At 37.9% G+C, this 24,330-nt stretch overlaps 1 protein-coding gene across 7 annotated transcripts in view; it reads left to right on the plus strand.

Annotated features, from left to right (window-relative positions):
- Positions 1-24,330, plus strand: part of IMMP2L (inner mitochondrial membrane peptidase subunit 2) — a 984,232-nt gene that overhangs the window by 765,253 nt on the left and 194,649 nt on the right. Inside the window, exon 8 of one of the 7 annotated variants that reach the window (XR_008717860.1) lies at positions 7,951-9,611. The exons of the other annotated variants lie outside the window; for them this stretch is intronic. The gene's annotated coding sequence lies outside the window, so the exon portion shown is untranslated. Of the gene's footprint in view, positions 1-7,950; positions 9,612-24,330 lie in introns of those variants that run through there. 7 annotated transcript variants of the gene reach the window in all.

The raw sequence follows: 24,330 nt of genomic DNA on the forward strand, positions 1-24,330 counted from the left end.
TTCCCAAAATCCATGTGTTAAAGCCCTAGCCCCTAATATGATTATATTTAGAAATAGAGCCTTCAGTGTGTAATTAGCTTTAGATAACATCTATGGGACTTGGCTGGAGAAGGGAATGGCAACCCACTCCAGTATTCTTGCCTGGAGAATCCCTTGAACAGAAGAGCCTGGCAGGCTACAGTCCACAGGGTCACAAAGAGTAGGACATGACTGAAGTGACTTAGCACACGTGGGAGTCAGAGCCTCATGAATGGATTAGTTCCCTTATAAGCAGAGGAAGACACACCAGCACCCTCTCTGCCCTGTGAGGACACTGCAAGAAAGCAGCCTTCTCCAAGCCAGGAGGAGAGCTCTCATTAGAACCTGACCAGGATGGCAACTCTGACTTCTGGCCTCCAGAACTGTGAGAAAGCACATGTCAGCTGTTGAAGTCACCCACTCTATGTATTTTGTTATGGCAGCCTAAGCAGACTGATGCACTCCTATGATAATAATTAATTACAATAGGAATAGATTATTGGTTTACTGTTCTTGTTGTTTAGTTGCTAAGTTGTGTTTGACTCTTTGCGACCCCATGGACTGTAGCCTGCCAGACTCCTCTCTCCATTGGATTTCCCAGACAAGAATGCTGGAGTGGGTTGCCATGCACTCCTCCAGGGGATCCTCCTGACCCAGGGATCGAACCTGTGTCTCCTGCATTGGCAGGTGGGTTCTTTACCACTGAGCCTCCAGGAAAGCCCAGGTTTCTGCTTAGGAGGTGTGAATAAAATAATCTTATTGACATAAAATTTCCCTTAACCAATAGTGTACACAGGAGTGTAATTTTTTTGGTATATGATACTGTATCATTGTATTTGCAATTGGTAATTGTAGACTGAGGTTCTTTTCATTCGTTTTGAGTCCTTTGAACATTTTATAAAATACCTCAAGGCCAGTGTACAGGAAAACCAGCAGCCACATGTGTGATTTGATTTAGGGAACACTGGAAGCTCCCAGGAACCAATAGATAGATGTGAAATGCCCAAGATTTGAGATTCATTCCTTTAGATTTAAGGCTTTTGTCTCTGGAAAACCCTCAGTCAAATGTTGGTATCCCTCAAAAAATAATGTATTGATACTTCATTAATATCTTTCTCAGCATAGAGTAATCGTTGAGGTGGCAAGTTTTATTTTAGGAAGGATGGTTAAGACTCTGAATAAGAAGAGATAAGAATAAGGAGATGGGTCATAACATGTCCACAAAGATGGGGTGTTAGAGGGCAGAGCACCCATTGGAGAGCTCAGGTGACAAAGGAAGACCCCATTGTCTCTGAGTGACTGGAATATGGCACTCTCTGCTCTGTGGCTCAGTTTTCCTTCTCTCTGCCCCTCCTTTATAGTTTGAGTATTCTCCAATCACTGCCTTTGTGTTGTTTTAATCCTCGCTCTCATCTTCCAGATACTTATATGACCCTTAAAACTGTGCTCACCTCCAGTCCCCTTTCTGTCACTTAGGCTTTTTGCTGAAATGAATGGTTTTCATCTTTTCTTCTCTTTACCCCAATAAGAAATTACCCAAAGTACAATGATAGCAAAGAGCCTTACTGGGCTTAGTTGCTCAGGCATGGCCAACTCTTTGTCACCCCCTGGACTGTAGCCCACCAGGCTCCCCTATCCATGGGGATTCTCCAGTCAAGAATCCTGAGTGGGTTGGCATGCCCTCCTCCAGGAGAGCTTTCTAACCCAAGGATGAAACCTAGGTCTCCCACATTGCAAATGGATTCTTTACTGTCTGAGCCATCAGGGAAGCCTTAAAATACTGGAATGGGTAGCTTATCCCTTCTTCAGGTGGTCTTCCCAACCCAGGAATTGAACTGGGGTCTCCTGCATTGCACATGGATTCTTTACCAGCTGAGCTACCAGGGAAGCCCAAAGAACCTTAAGTCTGAACCAAAACAACAAATATAATAGATACTCACAGATAAGGATTTGTGATCAGGCTTTGCTATTGGAAAAGAAAAGGCAATTTTTAAAATGTGCCAATTATGTTCTTAAAATATTATCTAAAGATTATAGAAATCTGTCTGCTAGGCAGAATCCCTTAATTATTTTTTTCCAAAGATACTTTTGCCTTCTCTGTATCCCTTTACTCTCATCACTGTGAATATTTCATGCACCTTGACATGCCTAGATGATTTTGATGTAATTCTGCCTTGTATTAATTTTTTACACTATACTTAAGTGCACTGATGCCTACATACTCCTTAAAAAAACTGAGGAATAAATGCAAGATTCTTGCTTTATGCTCCCCATGAAAACTGAAGCTAAAATCAAGTTAAATACTATAAATAGCAAGCTGCTTCAACTGTTAGCCTGTGTAATTAAAGAAAATAGAAAAATACAGAAAAGTCTATATCTAAGATGACTTTTTTCTTAGGGTTCATCACTGTTGCCTAGATGATTGTTTTTTTGAAGGAGAGTGTCTTTTGTGATTAAGTCACTTGTCAGATTTGCATTGATATGCAAAGTCTCATTTTATATCTCGAGAAGCTCCACCATCTGTTACTAACATTCTTCCAGCAGGAAGTTCAAGAGAATAGTGTTTGTAAGGTAAAAATACATCAGCCATAGCTAGAGCTTCAAACAATTGTTTATAATTAAGAAGTAGAATTCAGAGTAAATGTGGATTGAATGTTGTTCTTAAGAATGAGATGAAGAATAATACTGGAAGGTTGAGACAAGATGTGAAAATGTTGAAGGACAGGAAGTATATTTACATTTCTTTTTGGAAAAATTTCAGAAAAGTCTCAGTCTTATTTTGTACTTTCAGAAGATGGTTCAGATTTAGTGTTTGTCTTAATTTATCTTTTTTTTTTTTTTCATTCAATACGTACTTACTGGATCCAACAATGAATAAAAAATAAAGAATGTGCACAGGCACACAGGTGCACTCAAATGCATGACTGAGTGCCATTATTCACTTCACGCCCTTAAAGTCTCATGTAAGTAATACAAGATGTAGCTGAAATCTACTTTTAAGTATATAAATTTCAAATGCTGAAATAAAAACACTTATGTTAAGCATGGAGAAGAACAGTGAAACAATTGAATATCCCAAATGATGTTATATAAATACTGTGGTAACATGAATATTTAGATATTAAATATTTGGGTATTTAAACACTTACGTAATTTAGAAAATATCCCTTGAATAGAGCATAACCAGTTTACAAAGGTGGAATGTAGTCAATAGATCAAGGCATGTGGGATTATTAAATTGAAGAGACAATAGTAAAGGTTTAAAAAGACTTGGTAGACTGGAGTTGCTTGCTATAGTTCTTAGAATCCCAAAAGTATGACTTATGATTTGAAATTAGTCATAGAGACTAAAAAGGTCATTTTTGATTCATTGAGGTTCATTGGCCTCAAAGTAAGATGTATTTATTCCATGCTGAGTTAGACTGTATATGTGGCAGTGTACAGGTAATGAGTTCAAAGAGATTATGTAGTGGAAAGATGGCTCAAAGGATGATTATATGTGAAACAATCCAGTGGAAAAATCACAAATAACCCTTCATATACCTCTATTTCTTGGTGGTGATTTTGAGAAAAACAACAGAAAGTTTCAAGAGGGAATAGAAGAGTTGCTAAGCATATTTGTGAAATAATTCTTTTAGGAGCTTTGGTTTTGATTGTTAAATGACAGCATGATCAAAACTTTGCATTATGTATATGTTTATTCTCTTAATAGTAGTGAAACATTTCTCTTAATCCTTCTTAAAAATAGGATTTTTATGTTTATGTGTCCCTGTACATGTTTGAACACAAGCACACCCGTTGTACTCTATTCACTCCAATTTATACACCATCTTGTTGAACCCATTCCTACTATCAAGATTTTTTTACAAAAATCATTGAATGTTGGTATGTTCTTCACTGTCACAGGTATAATACAGAACTATGAGAAGACAGTTTTGAAACCTGGAGAAAATCTTTTAAATTTTTTATTTTGTCTTAACATAACTAATTATGTCTGTCATGTCCTAATATAACTCGTCCTAACATAGTTATCATTTACTGAGCGTGTGTTATATATATGTGGAAGAATGTATTACTGTTTCCATTATGCATTCTCCCACCTTGTAAGAAGTTTGTGCATCCTTGCTTTTTTCCATATGTGGTGAGAATACTTCAGTTCTTCCTGTGAGAAGAGTGTAATTTGCCACCCCACTAATACCAGGCCTTCAGCGTGACTTGCTTTGGTCAGTAGAGTATACGTGAAAGTGATGTACGCCATGACCAAGCAAATATTTTAAAAGCTACATAGGTGGCTCCTTCACTACTCTTTTTCCTGGGCCATTAACGACAGACATGTCCAGATGGGGGCTGTTCTTTCAGTCTCAGAAAAAGGTGCCTGAAGCAGAGCAAAGCTGACCTACAGTGACACATAGCCAACATGTAAAGTGGGCAGTGTCTGTGGAAAGGAGAAATAATCCTACATTATGATAAGCGCCTGAGATTTGGAGGGTTTTGTTAAGAACCTCAGAAGGTTGAAATTTCACCCTACTTTCAAGCTAATAGATAAGCCAGTTTAGAGTCATGGACACTGCCAGAGGACTTGACACTCCTGATTCAGCGACAAAGGACAGTTTAATATTCAAAGCCATATGAAGAGCCAGAATATCAGATTTTGTGCTGTTCCCTGAGCCCCAGGTTCCACCGGGCGATGTGAAAGTGGCCCAGGTGACAAGCACAAACTTTGTGTATTGTGTTACAGGAGAAGAACCCTGAATCTGAATCATTTGTAAGAGGAGGAAGTATGGCAGCCAAGGTTTCTGAGGGAGCTATCTCTGTCTTCTAAGGCTGTAAGCAAACCTGCCTATTGTCAGAGAGGGGGATGTTATCTTCATCCTCTAAGGCTGTTTATTATACAAACATCCTTGAAAGATAGTCTGGAGCAAAGACAGTCTGTGCCTCTGCTCACAAGATAGGCAATAATGCAACAGACCTATGGAGAATTATCTCCCAATACTTATTTCAGTATAATCCAGCAAAAACCATCAAATACACTGTGTGTTATGCACTACCTTTTATTATTTCATATCTAATCAGACCTCTAATTTTTTGAGTTATCATACGAATGACAATAATTTATTGTGAAGTGAAGTTCGCTCAGTCATGTCTGACTCTTTGCCAATGGACTGTACAGTCCATGGAATTCTCCATGCCAGAATACTGGAATGGGTAGCCGTTCCCTTCTCCAGGGGATCTTCCCTGGAGGAAAGGGAATCAAACCCAGGTCTCCTACATTGCAGGCAGATTCTTTACCAGGTGAGCCACCAGGGAGGCCCAATAATTTATTGAGTGTCGATTATCTAGGGACTCAAACATACATAACTACTCTCTGCAAGGCAGTTATTAGTATTTAGTTTATAATAGAAAAACTAAACTGCAAAGAAGTCAAATAGTTTGCCCAAGGTGATATTAATCTGAGAAGCTAAGATTCAAACTCAACTGTTTTAGACACCAAAACCTATGTCCCTAAGCCACTCCTTCCACTAGTTATTTTAAATTAGATAAATATGCTTCTAGTTCACTATGATAAAAAAACTTCAGCAAATAATGAGTCAAGAAAAAATTCTTGTCATAGCTGATATCTATCCATTCATCAATAGATACTCGGTCAATGTGAATATTTAGCCATTTATGAATCCACCCAACTGGATTGTCATCCATCTCTCAGAGTTCCATTTTGCCTTTAAGAGACTGTGAGGGGCCAGGCCACTCAACCTAGCCATGGAATAATCCTATCACAAAAGAAGATATGAATTAGATTGGCATGTGTTTCTATGTCTTTTTCTAATTAAACAAAGTTGGTCCTTTAAATCATTTCTTTCTTTTCTAATGGGATGTATATACACTCAGTTTCTGTAACCTACATTTTCATATCTGTTATGTATTTTGTTAAATTAAATTTGGGTTTTTGAAAGTGGCTTAGAATTGAGAAAATCCACTTGGAACAGTACTGCTGCTGATTTAGGATACATGACAAACAAAAGAATGGGCATTTAGCATAGTCCTGTAACAATCTAGGAATCTATTTGAGAACAAAATAACCCTCCAAGTGAGTGCACATGTATATCCTTCCGATGTATTTGTATATGGCATACCAAAGGGCCTGATTCATACAAGTTCATGTAATCTGGGCTGCTTTGGGGGAAATTTTATATTTTGATATATGTGAAGCATATCAGCCAAATGCTGAGCTGGGAGGCAGACAAGGCAGAAGTGGTATCTGCCTTCAGAGAGTTTACAGCCAACAGAGGGCAAGATTCATTCATAAATAATCACATAGATAAATATAAAATGATAACTATAATAAATGCTAGGAAATAAAACCCACATCATACAAAATAACGTATAAAAGAAAGAGCTAGTCTTTGTAGGGAATGTAATAAGATTCTATTTTTAAAAATTATTGTCCACAGGTAAAGAGGATTAGGTACAGCAAGTGTGCCACAGATAGACATTTCCCCCCCGACAGAAATCTGCATTTCAGAAAATCATCAATTTGAATAAACATCATCACAATTTTTCTGCAGTGAGTAGCAGAGGAGTGTTTTCTAGCACCTCTAGCACTAATCTGAACCTGTAAACCAGAAGCTAGAGACTTGTATTCTGTTGAATGGTGTTGCAACAGCAAGTAGATGTTGAGCACAGAGAACTATTCCAGCCCTCAAGGAGCTTTCATTCTAACAGGGAGGTAAAGGAAATGACACAGGTAGATAAGAAGAACAGACAAAATGTTAACATGCCAAAGTGACTTGATGGATGACAGTTTCCCCCTTTTAAGGAAAGGCATGATATCAGTTTTCTTTCCTTTTTTATGGTTTCAGAAGGCTACAATCAGATCCACTTTTTTCCTTTTCTCTGTATTTTTCCCCCAGTCTGAATGCTATCTTACTTTCACGCATGCTGCTGCTAAGTCACTTCAGTCGTGTCCGACTCTGTGCGACCCCATAGACGGCAGGCCACGAGGCTCCCCCATCCCTGGGATTCTCCAGGCAAGAACACTGGAGTGGGTTGCCATTTCCTTCTCCAATGCATGAAAGTGAAAAGTGAAAGTGAAGTCGCTCAGTCGTATCCGACTCTTAGCGACCCCATGGACTGCAGCCTACCAGGCTCCTCCATCCATGTGATTTTCCAGGCAAGAGTACTGGAGTGGGGTGCCATTGCCTTCTCCACTTTCATGCATAATTCTTGCTTAATCCCAAAGAGTAAGGATATAGAACAAACTATCATGTTAGTCAATTAGGAAGAATAGATCAAAATGATCATATTCTCCTGAAAAGAAGTCAGTGTTTGCCATTATTTTGCATTATTATTCAGTACCTTTATAAAACAGAATTATTCTTTTCTGGAAAGCGGACTATGTATCTAAAAGAAATTCATGTGTTTAGAAAGCAGAGTTCTTTATACGTGCTGGAATAATGGGTAAGATTTAGTGATTTTTGAGAGTCCAAAGTGAGGTTTTTCTTTCTCTATTGAACTTTACTTTAAAAGTCTACTGTTCTGAAGAAATTCCTTCCCCCACCTAGGGTGTGCGCGTAGATTAAAATCCATATATATATATATACACACACACACACACATACATACATGCATGTGTTTGTGTATATGAATGTGTAATATATGTTGTTTCAACACCTATTCAAAAATTTTTTAAGAAGACATATGGTCTTCTGGAGATATTTAAAAATTCTAAAATATAAGTTAATATTCAAATTTATTACATTAAAAACATTTTAGAAATAAATCATGCTGGTCATGTGGATATAATTTTTGTAATCTCTGTTTGAGTGTTCAATCATGTCCAACTCTGCGAACCGATGGACTGTGGCCCACCAGTCTTCTCTCTCCATGAAATTTTCCAAGCAAGAATACTGTAATGGGTTTCCATTTCCTTTTCAGGGGATCTTCTTGACTCAGGGATCAAACCCATGTCTCTTGGATCTCCTACATTGGCAGATGGATTCTTTGCCACTGGGAAGCCCATATAATAATGTTAATTTGAATTAATAATCAGTTTTCTTGTCTTCTGAATCTGCTGTCGACATTTGGATACTACAGTAAATACTTATATTTTCACATTATATTACCTTGGTCATTATATTAATTTTTTAAATTAGATATATGCTTACTGTTGGTCAAACTTTTTAGAATTAGTTGAGGAATAAGAAATGTATATTTGTGATTTATTTTTTCTTTCTGACCTATGGTTAATGAACAGGCTTTTGGTGACATTTGAATTGTACTTTCAGATTATCAAAATGCAAGCTCCAAGTTTTAGTATACAAACCCCTCCTAATTTTTTAAAAATCATTTTTTTCTGCTTAATGAAAATCACCAAAATGTGTTTTTTTTTAATTTTATTTTATTTTTAAACTTTACATAACTGTATTAGTTTTGCCAAATATCAAAATGAATCCGCCACAGGTATACATGTGTTCCCCATCCCGAACCCTCCTCCCTCCTCCCTCCCCATTCCATCCCTCTGGGTCGTCCCAGTGCACCAGCCCCAAGCATCCAGTATCGTGTTTTAATGGTGGAAGTACATTTGATTTCCTCCTATTGGTGGTTACTAAATTATCCAAAATGATTTTACTCATTTGTTTTCTCTTTCTCTTGGGGTAGACCCTTTTCTTGTCAATCATAAAACCATTAGTAGTGCAGCCTAAAACAATTTTTTGATGTTAGTCATTCATTTTTCCTCTTGGCTTTGAGATAAAACAAATCTCTTCAAATAATTTGTAAACTTTTTGTAATCAGAAAATATTGGTATCAGTATCTATGCATATTTGGTGGATTCATTATATATGCTTTTATCCCTTAATATTATTTGATTGATTACATGCAAGTATGTCTATTTAAGCTTTCAAAATTGAAAGCAGTACTCTGATTTTTTTTTAAACATGCAAGGAAATTTAGTTAACCTATGTTTTAGTTTTATTAGGTTTTCTTTTATTTTTCCAAAATGACTTTGAGAAATGCCAAGGATGTAGTAAATAAAGTTGCTCAGTCATGTCCGACTCTTTGCGACCCAATGGACTGTAACCTATGACGTTCCTCTATCCATGGAATTTTCCAGGCAAGAGTACTGGAGTGGGTTGCCATTTCCTTCTCCAGAGAATCTTCCCGACCCAGGGATCAAACCAGGGTCTCCCTCGTTGCAAGCAGATGCTTCTACCCTCTGAGCCATAGTCCAGGAGGATGTATGAGTTCACTTACCAAATATGTTTGAAAGAGAGCATGTTATGATTTTGGAGCTGTTGATGACAGATGTAAAGGCAGGTACTATAAATTTAATCTCTGTATTAGTGAATTGTCAGCACAGTTGTAGCATCAGTGAGAGAATACACTATTTTTCTCCATTTTTATAATAAATGATACCACCCCTGATCCAATTTCAAGAATCTGAGAGCCAAGCTTCTGATGACGCAGTACCTTAGTGACAGACATGGTTTCAGGTAACAAGAAAAGTTTTTCTTTGGCTTCCAGGAAGTATGTTTTTCAAATCTGTGTATCTGTCAACCTTAAATTGGCCAATAAAAAATACTACCTTCAACTTGGCATTGCCTTTTAACTAATCTCAGGGAATCCAAGAACATACTATATAGGTAGAGTCTCTCTATAGAAGATAAGTAATTAATATATTTTAATGTATTTATATTAATTAATTACTATTAGTATTTACTATCAACTTATGTCTTTAGTCATAGCATATTCAAATGACTGGAATATTTTAGAAATAGGGAAAGTGGAAAATGTATTTAAAAATTAAGTGTTTTAATTCTCTTATATTTTCCTTTATTCCCCAATCCAGTTTATTTACTTTGCTTATTCTATAAAATAGAACATTGTGCTGCCCAGCAGTTGATTTGTTTATTCTGCCCAACCTAAACGTTGATGTGAACTCTACTTAATCAGTTTGAACAAACTAAATGTTGATTATAAAAAAGGCAGAAATAAACAGTGATTTATGTTGCAGATTAGTTTGTACATCCCTCATATTAATATTTTAGGCTAAATATATAACAGCCAGTTAAGTTCATGGTAGATAAGATCAAGTAATAAACTTATAATGCATAATTCTATATGATTATGAAGAATACTCTCTAATAACTTGGATACTAAGCTTATTCTAAGTTTCAAACTGAAAAACTATGCCCCTGGTAAAGGAGATGGTTAAGATTTTATTTTTATGACATTTTACTCATAAAATACATATTTTTAGTAGAGTTTATTTTTTAGAGCAGTTTTAGGTTTACTGCAAAATTGAGCAGAAAGTACAGACATTTGCTTTATATTCCCTGTCTGCATATACACACAGCCTCCCTCACTATCAAAATTCTATACCAGAGTAGTACATTTGCTACAATCAATTAACACATGTTACATCATTGTCACAAAAGTCCATATTTTACACATTAGGATGCACTTCCTGGTGTTGTACATTCATTCTATGGGTTTAAATGTATCATAGCATGTATTTACCATTATAGCATCACACTGCCCTAAAAATCTTTTGTGCTTTACCAAATTGATCTCTCACTCCTCCCTAACCTCTGACAAGCACAGTTCTTCTTCATGGTTTTGCCTTCTCTACAATGTTTTATGGCAACCCACTCCAGTGGTCTTGCCTGGAGAATCCCAGGAATGGCAGAGCCTGGTGGGCTGCTGTCTAGGGGGTCACACAAAGTCAGACACAACTGAAGCAACTTGTTGCAGCAGCAGCAGCAACAGAATGTTATATAGTTGAAATCATACAGTGTGGAACCTTTTTAGATGAACTTCTTTCACTTAGTAATATGCATTTTTCTTTCATGCTATGGTTTTATAGGTCCTTTCTTTTTAACACTAAATAAAATTCCATTTCTAGAGGTACTACCATGAATCCATTCACTTGATGAGGGACATCCTGGTTGCTTCTGAGTTTTGGTGATTATGAATAAGCTGCTATAAACTTCTATGTGCAGATTTTTGTGGGGAAACAAGTTTTCAACTCATTTGAAAAAATACCTGCCAGGGTCCAGCCCCAGCTGATCCAGGGAGTTTGAAGGGGAGATGGCGTCGGCAATTAATTTAAATATTCATCAAAGATATAAAGAGTAATAGAATGAGTAGCTCAGTAGGAAAATTCAGCAGAGAAAAGAGGCTGAGTAGCTTGGTTTACGTGGAAAATCAATATAACCTGTGACATCAGGTTAGCTCTGACCACAGAGGCTGCAGGCGCCCTCTCGAATAGCAGAAGGTGCCCCACCTTAGGCACCTTCTCAAGTGGGTCTTAGAAGCCCAGGCAAATAAATGGTCACAGAGGACCTCCGCGCTCCAGATTGAGACTCAGCCAGAATATGAAAGAAAGAATGACACTGGGAGACCAAGCTTCGGTGAGCAAGGCCTGTAGCTTTATTTTCAACAGGGGCTTTTATACCATAAGTTGCACATAGAGAATAATAGGGGGTGTGAAATCATGCAAAGTCATCAGTCTTTGATCCTTATCGAAACCAGGGTTTCTTTTCTGCAAATTTATCGTATACAAATGGTTTAGGTGATTTACATCATCTTCTGGCCAGAAGGCCTATTAACATTTTATGACTCTTGACAAAGGTTTGTCAACCGTAAGACTTGTTTTCTCTAAGAGTAATTATTTTAAGGTTTGGCGCCATACTCTGAAGGTGTTAGATAAAGTTGCATTCCTATAGGGCAGAGGTGCAGTGGGTTTACAACAAAGGAAAGAATTTATTACCTTAACGGTCTAAAGTTGCTAACACCAAGGCGACTACTTATTTTTTCTACATACCAACTATATTAATTAATACACATTCAAGGATATAATACAGGGGATGTGGAAACTTGGCAGCAAGCATTGGCTCATCAATGAAATCTTTTACTAGTTTTATTCTGACAGTTTCTAACTCTCTGAGAGGCTCTAAGCTATTTGAATATCTTAAGCTTCCCGTGCCTCTCGAGGCTGGGAGACTGTAAACAATCTTAGGAATCCGGGTAAACTTGTCAGGCGAGTTAGAGAGCTATCTGAGGGGTTTGGATTTAAACAAGAGAAGAGGTAGGAATACCAGACCACCTGATCTGTATGAGAGATCCTATTACTCCATGTCCTGTCCTGCATTTGGTGTTGTCAGTGTTCCAGATTTTGGCTACTCTAATAGGTGTCTAGTGGTATCTCATTGTCTTGATTTGTAATTCCCTAAGGATCATTGAACCAGAGAAGGCAATGGCAACCCACTCCAGTACTATTGCCTTGAAAAATCCCATGGACGGAGGAGCCTGGTAGGCTGCAGTCCATGGGGTAACTAAGAGTCAGACACGACTGAATGACTTCACTTTCACTTTTCACTTTCATGCATTGGAGAAGGAAATGGCAACCCACTCCAGTGTTCTTGCCTGGAGAATTCTAGGGATGGGGGAGCCTGGTAGGCTGCCGTCTATGGGGTCGCACAGAGTCGGACATGACTGAAGCAACTTAGCAGCAGCAGCAGCAGCAGCAAGGATCACTGAAAAAACAAGAGAGTTCCAGAAAAATATCTATTTCTGCTTTATTGACTATGCAAAAGCCTTGGACTGTGTGGATCACAATAAACTGTGGAAAATTCTGAGAGATGAGAATACCAGACCACCTGACCTGCCTCTTGAGAAACCAGTATGCAGGTCAGGAAGCAATAGTTAGAACTGGACATGGAACAACAGACTGGTTCCAAATAGGAAAAGGAGGACATCAAGGCTGTATATTGTCACCCTGCTTATTTAACTTATATGCAGAGTACATCATGAGAAACGCTGGGCTGGGCTGGATGAAGCACAAGCTGGAATCAAGATTGCTGGGGGTAATATCAATCACCTCAGATATGCAGATGACACCACCCTTATGGCAGAAAGTGAAGAAGAAATAAAGAGCCTCTTGATGAAAGTGAAAGAGGAGAGTGAAAAAGTTGGCTTAAAGCTCAACATTCTATAAACTAAGATCATGGCATCTGGTCCCATCACTTCATGGCAAATAGATGGGGAAACAGTGGAAACAGTGTCAGACTTTATTTTTCTGGGCTCCAAGATTGCTGCAGATGATGCTTGCAGCCATGAAATTAAAAGATGCTTACTCCTTGGAAGGAAAGTTATGGCCAGCCTAGACAGCACATTAAAAAGCAGAGACATTATTTTGCCAATAAAGGTCCATCTAGTCAAGGCTATGGTTTTTCCAGTGGTCATGTATGGATGTGAGAGTTGGACTATAAAGAAAGCTGAGCACCAAAGAATTGATGCTTTTGAACTGTGGCATTGGAGAAGACTCTTGAGAGTCCCTTGGACTGCAAGGAGATCCAACCAGTCCATCCTAATGCAGATCAGTCCTGGGTGTTCATTGGAAGGACTGATGTTGAAGCTGAAACTCCAATATTTTGGCCACCTGATGTGAAGAGCTGACTTATTTGAAAAGACCGTGATGCTGGGAAAGATTGAGGGCAGGAGGAGAAAGGGATGACAGAGGATGAGATGGTTGGATGGCATCACTGACTTCATGTACATGGGTTTGGGTGAACTCCGGGAGTTGGTGATGGACAGGAAGGCTTTACGTGCTGCAGTTCATGGGGTCACAAAGAGTTGGACATGACTGAGTGACTGAACTGAACTGAACTGAAAGTGATATATGATGTGGAGCTTATATTCATATGCATCTTTGCCATCTATGTGTCTTCATTGAGAAGTGAGGTCTTTTGCCCTTTTTAAAAATTGGGTTATTTGTTTTCTTGTTGTTGAGCTTTAATCTTATTTTTTGTATTTTGGATAATAATCCTTTATAAGATATGTGTTTTGTGCCTATTTTCTCTTAGTCTGTGATTTGTCTTCTCACTCTCTTGACAGTACCCCCCCCCCCAATAAAGCAGAAGTTTAATCATCTTATCAGTGATTTCTTTCTTTCATGGACTATGGCCTTTATATCAAAAATTCCTCACTCTACCTAAGGCCATCTAGATTTTCTTCTATGATGTCCTCAAGGAGTTTGATAGTTGTGTGTTTTATATGTAGGTCTCTGGTCCATTTTTAGGTGATTTTTGGGAAAAGTGTAGGGTCTGAGTCTAGGTTCACCTTAAGCAAATGGATATCCAGTTGTTCTGGGCTTCCCTGGGGGCTCAGACAGCAAAAGATCCACCAGCAAGGCAAGAGACCTAACTTCGATCCCTGATTTGGGAAGATCCCCTAAGAAGGGAATGGCTACCCACTCCAGTGTTTTTGCCTGGAGAATTCCATGGACAGAGGAGCCTGGTGGACTACAGTCCATGGGGTTGCAGAGTTGGACATGACTGAGTGACTAACATTTTCATTTTTTCTGTGTGTCAAAGATACGAGGCTGCCATAGTTAAATACTGAAAAGAGACTGTCTTTGGAAAGCCCTAAATTCTCTTAATACTACAGTTCTTTCAAATAAAAGCCTTTAAAAAAGACCTTGAAATTCTCAGAATTTTGATGAGTACTCTCAGTTTTATTATGAAATTGTCACTGTGGTCCAAAGAATTCTACATTTATCTTTTACATTAATCAAAGGAAGTAACCCACTAGTCATTTCCAGTTAAATGAAAAAGAAACAATAAAAGAAAAGAACATCAGTCAGTTGTTCATGTGTTGTGAACTAACTATACAAAATGATTGATCTAATGATCTTGCTGCTGCTGCTGCTGCTAAGTCACTTCAGTCGTGTCCGACTCTGTGTGACCCCATAGACAGCAGCCCACCAGGCCCCGCCGTCCCTGGGATTCTCCAGGCAAGAACACTGAAGTGGGTTGCCATTTCCTTCTCCAATGCATGAAAGTGAAAGTGAAGTCTCTCAGTTGTGTCCGACCCTCAGCGACCCCATGGACTACAGCCTTCCAGGCTCCTCTGTCCATGGGATTTTCCAGGCAAGAGTACTGGAGTGGGATGCCATTGCCTTCTCTGCTAGTGATCTTAAATGTGATCAAAAAGCAGAAATGAGTGATTTCTTAGTTTTCTCAAATTGGTATAGTCTTCTAGCAGGTTTATTCCAGTTAATCTTGTGGATTCTAGGTATTTCTAAGACATAAAGCTGAATTCTTAATCATGAGTTAGGGTGGGTCATGGACCATAGATTTCAAACTGGTTAATAGTTGGTTTTCATTCTCTCCACCTCTGCTATTCCAAAGAATTTTATTTATTCTAAAATGTTCCAAAAACTTTAGTTTGGAAGCAATAATCATCTCCCTGGAGTTCTTAGGAACTGAGAACTAAGAACTTAGGAACTAACTTAGGAACTAACTTAGGAACTGACTTAGTTCTTAGGAACTTAGGAACTAAGTTCTTAGGCATCTAAGGATGCCTTGTAACTAATCTAGACCTACATTTTTGTACAGATAAATGTATGGAGAAAAATAGTATAAAGCCATCCCCAAATGTATATCAATGAATATTCTAAATCAAAGAGGATAAAAATTTAAAAACCACTATAATTTTTGAGATTTTTTTCATACCTGTCTTTTTCGAAGAGAACTTTGGTAGTGTTTTTCTTTTAAACCTAAAAAATATTACAGATGTCATTGAAAAGGACCAGAGAAGAAAAGGGAGGAAGCAATAATTATTGCTGTGAAGATGAGTGTGATAGGTGCAGTTAAGCATCAGTTTGGTGGTGAGCTTCCTGGAAGCCCAGGAGAAAAGAGAGATAGTATAGATAACATAGTTTTTATAGTCAGGAAAATGAATTCATCCCATTTCTTATAAAGAGAGTTGACCGTGAGTGATGTTAGCAGTGTCCTTCTTAACATTTTTTATGGCAAAGGGTGTAGCAGAAATCACATAACTCTTTGTGATCATGATCAAAATAAAAAAATGATGTCATAACTTCGAAACACTTATAAATCAAGCTAATTTTCATACAGTGAAGTTGTCATTCATCGCTAAAGAGATTTAATCAACCCAAAGACAAAAGAACCTTGAGTACCCTGAGGACTGACTAGATTCTGAATCCCATAGGCTGGTTGTTTTCAATTTGAGTATCCATTAGAGTCAAATACAGTTCTTGTTAAAAATATAGGTTTTTTGACTCTATTCCTGGTATGTCTGATTTAGGCAGCACATGATGAGATCCAGGCATACCTTTTTAACAGGTACCTGATAGGATTCTACTGCAACTGGTCTAGCCCTTGCAAACCACTCACTTGGACTCTCTTTATCAGATTTCTTTTATGTGAGTTAAAATTTTTATAGGAATTGGGTAACAATTTTCTCAGTGTTATACTATCTGAAGACAGCCTAGATGGCAGGTATTCTATAGCACTGATTAAAGGCAGGTCTACAAGGGATCAAACAGATGGTAGGGCTTTCATTCTATTACAAGAATTACAGAGTGAGACGGGCACCCTAGGCTAGACAGACCAGCTACCCAAAGGTTTCTTACAGTTAAGGCTGGGTTTTCTGCAAGAAACAATTGTGAGTTTGGCTCTGGCATTTGGGTCACTGATGAATTCAAATGTCAAATTACAACAAGTCAGAGATGGTTTTTATTTAGAAATCTTTGAAGAAAACATTACCTATGTCATACCATATCTATCCAAAAAGCCTTAATATGACCCTGTACAGGTCTCCAGATATGTCTGCCAGGATGAGTGAGAGGCTAAATGTTCCTCAGACAATTGAACACATTGACCTGTTACATGATGCGATTTAATATCGATCAGATGAATGTCTGCCAGAGGCAGTGGTTTTTGTTACATCAAGGTTAATGATGAGTCATTCTTGCAACAGCTGGCAGATCCCAGAATTCCCTGTCTCTTAAGACCACTCCTGTTTAATGAGCATCATGCATTTCATCAGCATTTAGGAGGCCTATAATATTGAGAGTTTTTACTTTTTTATTATTAATGTAAAACCCCTGGTCTGAACCTCTATTGATTAACTGGCAACAGTCCAAGCATATCTTCATGTAAATGTTCATTTAACATATGTATTATTTTTTATACCAGAAAGAAAGAGAAAATGGACATTCTCTCTTTTCCAAATCAATGTCTCTTAAGTAGAAGACTGATTTGACATGTCAGGTCTTGCTGGCTGTTCAAGACCCATGTAATTTTTGGTCTTTTACAAGAAAATATTCTGATTTTTCCTTTGCATAAATTTGCAGCAGATAAAATAAAGTCACTTTCACTGTACATCAGCAGGCTTATGGACGGCTGCTTCTGTCTTGCATTAATTTTTAGATGGCATGTTCTAGGTGATTGGTTTCCCTTCTAGAAATTAGCATCATTTTTCTACCTATCTTGACAATGGCATCACTCTGCCTTTAACTAAATGTACTTATAACCTTTCAAAATCTTTACATGCTTGTTAGCTGAGAACTAAAGAGAAAGAAAAAAAAAAAAAAACTTGACACAAAAGTACTCTTAACTTTAAAAGGTAGAGTCCCTTAGGTTGCTTTACCCTACAATCTCACTTTAACAAACTTGATGATGAGTGTTTCTAAGTAGTAGTTTTGATGCAGTTCTCACTGTTTTGTTTTGTTTCATTTAACTGAAATTTCTATAAATTTGGTAGCTTTGGAAGAAGGCACATTTAATCAGAAGAATGGTTGCTGTAGTAAATGAGTGGCTCAAAACTTAAAAGAGTTATGTGGCAAAAGAAAATTGAGACTTTACATATTGTCAAAACTTTTTCTAAAACTTTAGGAAATAATGTAGCTTATAATAAACACACAGTTATCCACTGATGGGTTTATCATATTATTTTATGAGCATTGAGTTGATTAGTTAATGCTCCCATAATTGAATGCTCCCATAATTTGTAAAGAAAGGGCCCATATATAAATTAAAATATAGATTGACAAGTGCATGTCTAATTTTAACTTTAAGAAGTGGCATATCTGATTGAACTATAACGGTCAAATAAAGGTGGGATGTTTGTCAAGGAAACTTGGAGAACAGTGTTGGCAGAGTTTTGGAAGAAAGAAGAGGGACAAATTTGGACTGGGAAAATAGAAATATCATTCAAGTTGAGTGAATCGACAGATGGCTAAAGATACAAGGGATACCAAATGTTCCCTTTAGGATCATGAAGAATTATCTTCATTTTGCAGAGTCTGCTTCTGCTCAGAATGGTTTTTAGCATAGAATCGGGTGTTTGGAAGATTGTCTCATTCATCTTGCACATTTTACCCCATGAAACAAAGCCCTGAGAAGTAATCTGGCTTCTCTCTACCCAGACTGCTGGCTGTGGTAGCGGTGGAGCCAGAATGCCCAGTTTCTAATATAGAGTACATTATGCTGCCTTGCAGTACTGCTGCAGCTGCTAAGTCGCTCCAGTCACGTCCGACTCTGTGCCACCCCATAGACAGCAGCCCACCAGGCTCCGCCATCCCTGGGATTCTCCAGGCAAGAACACTGGAGTGGGCTGCCATCTCCTTTTCCATGCAGGAAAGTGAAAGTGAAGTCACTCAGTCGTTTCTGACTCTTATCAACCCCATGGACTGCAGCCTACCAGGCTCCTCCATCCATGGTTTTTTCTAGGCAAGAGTTCTGGAGTGGGTTGCCAGTGCCTTCTCTGGACTTGCAGTACTATATCACTCCATTTTTTTTTTTTTTTTTTTAATTTTATTTTATTTTTAAACTTTACATAACTGTATTAGTTTTGCCAAATATCAAAATGAATCCGCCACAGGTATACATGTGTTCCCCATCCTGAACCCTCCTCCCTCCTCCCTCCCCATTCCATCCCTCTGGGTCGTCCCAGTGCACCAGCCCCAAGCATCCAGTATCGTGCGTCGAACCTGGACTGGCAACTCATTTCATACATGATATTTTACATGTTTCAATGCCATTCTCCCAAATCTTCCCACCCTCTCCCTCTCCCACAGAGTCCATAAGACTGTTCTATACATCAGTGTCTCTTTTGCTGTCTTGTACACAGGGTTATTGTTACCATCTTTCTAAATTCCATATATATGCGTTAGTATACTGTATTGGTGTTTTTCTTTCTGGCTTACTTCACTCTGTATAATAGGCTCCAGTTTCATCCACCTCATTAGAACTGATTCAAATGTATTCTTTTTAATGGCTGAGTAATACTCCATTGTGTATATGTACCACAGCTTTCTTATCCATTCATCTGCTGATGGACATCTAGGTTGCTTCCATGTCCTGGCTATTATAAACAGTGCTGCGATAAACATTGGGGTACTCGTGTCTCTTTCCCTTCTGGTTTTCTCAGTGTGTATGCCCAGCAGTGGGATTGCTGGATCATAAGGCATGTCTATTTCCAGTTTTTTAAGGAATCTCCACACTGTTCTCCATAGTGGCTGTACAAGTTTGCATTCCCACCAACAGTGCAAGAGGGTTCCCTTTTCTCCACACCCTCTCCAGCATTTATTACTTGTAGACTTTTGGATCGCAGCCATTCTGACTGGTGTGAAATGGTACCTCATAGTGGTTTTGATTTGCATTTCTCTGATCATGAGTGATGTTGAGCATCTTTTCATGTGTTTGTTAGCCATCTGTATGTCTTCTTTGGAGAAATGTCTATTTAGTTCTTTGGCCCATTTTTTGATTGGGTCATTGATTTTTCTGGAGTTGAGCTGTAGGAGTTGCTTGTATATTCTCGAGATTAGTTGTTTGTCAGTTGCTTCATTTGCTATTATCTTCTCCCATTCTGAAGGCTGTCTTTTCACCTTGCTAATAGTTTCCTTTGATGTGCAGAAGCTTTTAAGGTTAATTAGGTCCCATTTGTTTATTTTTGCTTTTATTTCCAATATTCTGGGAGGTGGGTCATAGAGGATCCTGCTGTGATGTATGTCAGAGAGTGTTTTGCCTATGTTCTCCTCTAGGAGTTTTATAGTTTCTGGTCTTACGTTTAGATCTTTAATCCATTTTGAGTTTATTTTTGTGTATGGTGTTAGAAAGTGTTCTAGTTTCATTCTTTTACAAGTGGTTGACCAGAGTTCCCAGCACCACTTGTTAAAGAGATTGTCTTTAATCCATTGTATATTCTTGCCTCCTTTGTCAAAGATAAGGTGTCCATATGTGCGTGGATTTATCTCTGGGCTTTCTATTTTGTTCCATTGATCTATATTTCTGTCTTTGTGCCAGTACCATACTGTCTTGATAACTGTGGCTTTGTAGTAGAGCCTGAAGTCAGGTAGGTTGATTCCTCCAGTTCCATTCTTCTTTCTCAAGATCGCTTTGGCTATTCGAGGTTTTTTGTTTTTCCATACAAATTGTGAAATTATTTGTTCTAGCTCTGTGAAGAATGCTGTTGGTAGCTTGATAGGGATTGCATTGAATCTATAGATTGCTTTGGGTAGTATACTCATTTTCACTATATTGATTCTTCCAATCCATGAACATGGTATATTTCTCCATCTGTTAGTGTCCTCTTTGATTTCTTTCACCAGTGTTTTATAGTTTTCTATATATAGGTCTTTAGATTCTTTAGGTAGATATATGCCTAAGTATTTTATTCTTTCCGTTGCAATGGTGAATGGAATTGTTTCCTTAATTTCTCTTTCTGTTTTCTCATTATTAGTGTATAGGAATGCAAGGGATTTCTGTGTGTTGATTTTATATCCTGCAACTTTACTATAGTCATTGATTAGTTCTAGTAATTTTCTGGTGGAGTCTTTAGGGTTTTCTATGTAGAGGATCATGTCATCTGCAAACAGTGAGAGCTTGACTTCTTCTTTTCCAATTTGGATTCCTTTTATTTCTTTTTCTGTTCTGATTGCTGTGGCCAAAACTTCCAAAACTATGTTGAATAGTAATGGTGAAAGTGGGCACCCTTGTTTTGTTCCTGACTTTAGAGGAAATGCTTTCAATTTTTCACCATTGAGGATAATGTTTGCTGTGGGTTTGTCATATATAGCTTTGATTATGTTGAGGTATGTTCCTTCTATTCCTGCTTTCTGGAGAGTTTTTATCATAAATGGATGTTGAATTTTGTCAAAGGCTTTCTCTGCATCTATTGAGATAATCATATGGTTTTTATTTTTCAATTTGTTAATGTGGTGTATTACATTGATTGATTTGCGGATATTGAAGAATCCTTGCATCCCTGGGATAAAGCCCACTTGGTCATGGTGTATGATCTTTTTAATGTGTTGTTGGATTCTGATTGCTAGAATTTTGTTAAGGATTTTTGCATCTATGTTCATCAGTGATATTGGCCTGTAGTTTTCTTTTTTTGTGGGATCTTTGTCAGGTTTGGTATTAGGGTGATGGTGGCCTCATAGAATGAGTTTGGAAGTTTACCATCCTCTGCAATTTTCTGGAAGAGTTTGAGCAGGATAGGTGTTAGCTCTTCTCTAAATTTTTGGTAGAATTCAGCTGTGAAGCCGTCTGGACCTGGGCTTTTGTTTGCTTGAAGATTTTTTATTACAGTTTCAATTTCCGTGCTTGTGATGGGTCTGTTAAGATTGTCTATTTCTTCCTGATCGAGTTTTGGAAAGTTGTACTTTTCTAAGAATTTGTCCATTTCTTCCACGTTGTCCATTTTAGTGGCATATAGTTGTTGATAGTAGTCTCTTATGATCCTTTGTATTTCTGTGTTGTCTGTTGTGATCTCTCCATTTTCATTTCTAATTTTATTGATTTGATTTTTCTCCCTTTGTTTCTTGATGAGTCTGGCTAATGGTTTGTCAATTTTATTTATCCTTTCAAAGAACCAGCTTTTGGTTTTGTTGATTTTTGCTATGGTCTCTTTTGTTTCTTTTGCATTTATTTCTGCTCTAATTTTTAAGATTTCTTTCCTTCTACTAACCCTGGGGTTCTTCATTTCTTCCTTTTCTAGTTGCTTTAGGTGTAGAGTTAGGTTATTTATTTGACTTTTTTCTTGTTTCTTGAGGTGTGCCTGTATTGCTATGAACTTTCCCCTTAGGACTGCTTTTACCGTGTCCCACAGGTTTTGGGTTGTTGTGTTTTCATTTTCATTCGTTTCTATGCAAATTTTGATTTCTTTTTTGATTTCTTCTGTGATTTGTTGGTTATTCAGCAGCGTGTTGTTCAGCCTCCATATGTTGGAATTTTTAATAGTTTTTCTTTTGTAATTGAGATCTAATCTTACTGCATTGTGGTCAGAAAAGATGCTTGGAATGATTTCTATGTTTTTGAATTTACCAAGGCTAGCTTTATGGCCCAGGATGTGATCTATCCTGGAGAAGGTTCCATGTGCGCTTGAGAAGAAGGTGAAATTCATTGTTTTGGGATGAAATGTCCTATAGATATCAATTAGGTCTAACTGGTCTATTGTATCGTTTAAAGTTTGTGTTTCCTTGTTAATTTTCTGTTTAGTTGATCTATCCATAGGTGTGAGTGGGGTATTAAAGTCTCCCACTATTATTGTGTTATTGTTAATTTCTTCTTTCATACTTGTTAGCATTTGTCTTACATACTGCGGTGCTCCCGTGTTGGGTGCATATATATTTATAATTGTTATATCATCTTCTTGGATTGATCCTTTGATCATTATGTAGTGACCATCTTTGTCTCTTTTCACAGTCTTTGTTTTAAAGTCTATTTTATCTGATATGAGTATTGCTACTCCTGCTTTCTTTTGGTCCCTATTCGCATGGAAAATCTTTTTCCAGCCCTTCACTTTTAGTCTGTATGTGTCCCCTGTTTTGAGGTGGGTCTCTTGTAGACAACATATGCAGGGGTCTTGTTTTTGTATCCATTCAGCCAGTCTTTGTCTTTTGGTTGGGGCATTCAACCCATTTACGTTTAAGGTAATTACTGATAAGTATGACCCCGTTGCCATTTACTTTATTGTTTTGGGTTCGAATTTATACACCATTTTTGTGTTTCCTGTCTAGAGAATATCCTTTAGTATTTGTTGGAGAGCTGGTTTGGTGGTGCAGAATTCTCTCAGCTTTTGCTTGTCTGAAAAGCTTTTGATTTCTCCTTCATACTTGAATGAGATCCTTGCTGGGTACAATAATCTGGGCTGTAGGTTATTTTCTTTCATCATTTTAAGTATGTCTTGCCATTCCCTCCTGGCCTGAAGAGTTTCTATTGAAAGATCAGCTGTTATCCTTATGGGAATTCCCTTGTGTGTTATTTGTTGTTTTTCCCTTGCTGCTTTTAATATTTGTTCTTTGTGTTTGATCTTTGTTAATTTGATTACTATGTGTCTTGGGGTGTTTCGCCTTGGGTTTATCCTGTTTGGGACTCTCTGGGTTTCTTGGACTTGGGTGATTATTTCCTTCCCCATTTTAGGGAAGTTTTCAACTATTATCTCCTCAAGTATTTTCTCATGGTCTTTCCTTTTGTCTTCTTCTTCTGGGACCCCTATGATTCGAATGTTGTAGCGTTTAATATTGTCCTGGAGGTCTCTGAGATTGTCCTCATTTCTTTTAATTCGTTTTTCTTTTATCCTCTCTGATTCATTTATTTCTACCATTCTATCTTCTAATTCACTAATCCTATCTTCTGCCTCTGTTATTCTACTATTTGTTGCCTCCAGAGTGTTTTTAATTTCACTTATTGCATTATTCATTATATATTGACTCTTTTTTATTTCTTCTAAGTCCTTGTTAAACCTTTCTTGCATCTTCTCGATCCTTGCCTCCAGGCTATTTATCTGTGATTCCATTTTAATTTCAAGATTTTGGATCAATTTCACTATCATTATTCGGAATTCTTTATCAGTAGATTCCCTATCTCTTCCTCTTTGGTTTGGTTTGGTGGGCATTTATCCTGTTCCTTTATCTGCTGGCTATTCCTCTGTCTCTTCATCTTGTTTAAATTGCTGAGTTTGGGGTGTCCTTTCTGTATTCTGGCAGTTTGTGGAGTTCTCTTTATTGTGGCGTTTCCTCGCTGTGTGTGGGTTTGTACAGGTGGCTTGTCAAGGTTTCCTGGTTAGGGAAGCTTGTGTCGATGTTCTGGTGGATGGAGCTGTATTTCTTCCCTCTGGAGTGTAATGAAATATCCAGTAATGAGTTATGAGATGTCTAGGGTTTTGGGGTGACTTTGGGCAGCCTGTATCTTGAAGCTCAGGGCTGTGTTCCTTTGTTGCTGGAGAATTTGCTTGTTATGTCTTTCCCTGGAACTTGTTGGCCCTTGTGTGGTGCTTGGTTTCAGTGTCGGTATGGAGGCGTTTGATGAGCTCCTGTCAATTAATGTTCCTTGGAGTCAGGAGTTCCCTGGAGTCAGGGTTTGGGCTTAAGCCTCCTACTTCCAGTTATCGGTCTTAATTTTACAGTAGTTTCAAAACTTCTCCTTCTATACAGCACCACTGATAAGCCATCTACGTTAAAGATGAAAAGTTTCTCTACTGTGAGTGTCACTCAGAGAGGTT

Source organism: Bubalus kerabau, chromosome 8, assembly GCF_029407905.1.
Source record: "Bubalus kerabau isolate K-KA32 ecotype Philippines breed swamp buffalo chromosome 8, PCC_UOA_SB_1v2, whole genome shotgun sequence".
Taxonomy (NCBI): domain Eukaryota; kingdom Metazoa; phylum Chordata; class Mammalia; order Artiodactyla; family Bovidae; genus Bubalus; species Bubalus kerabau.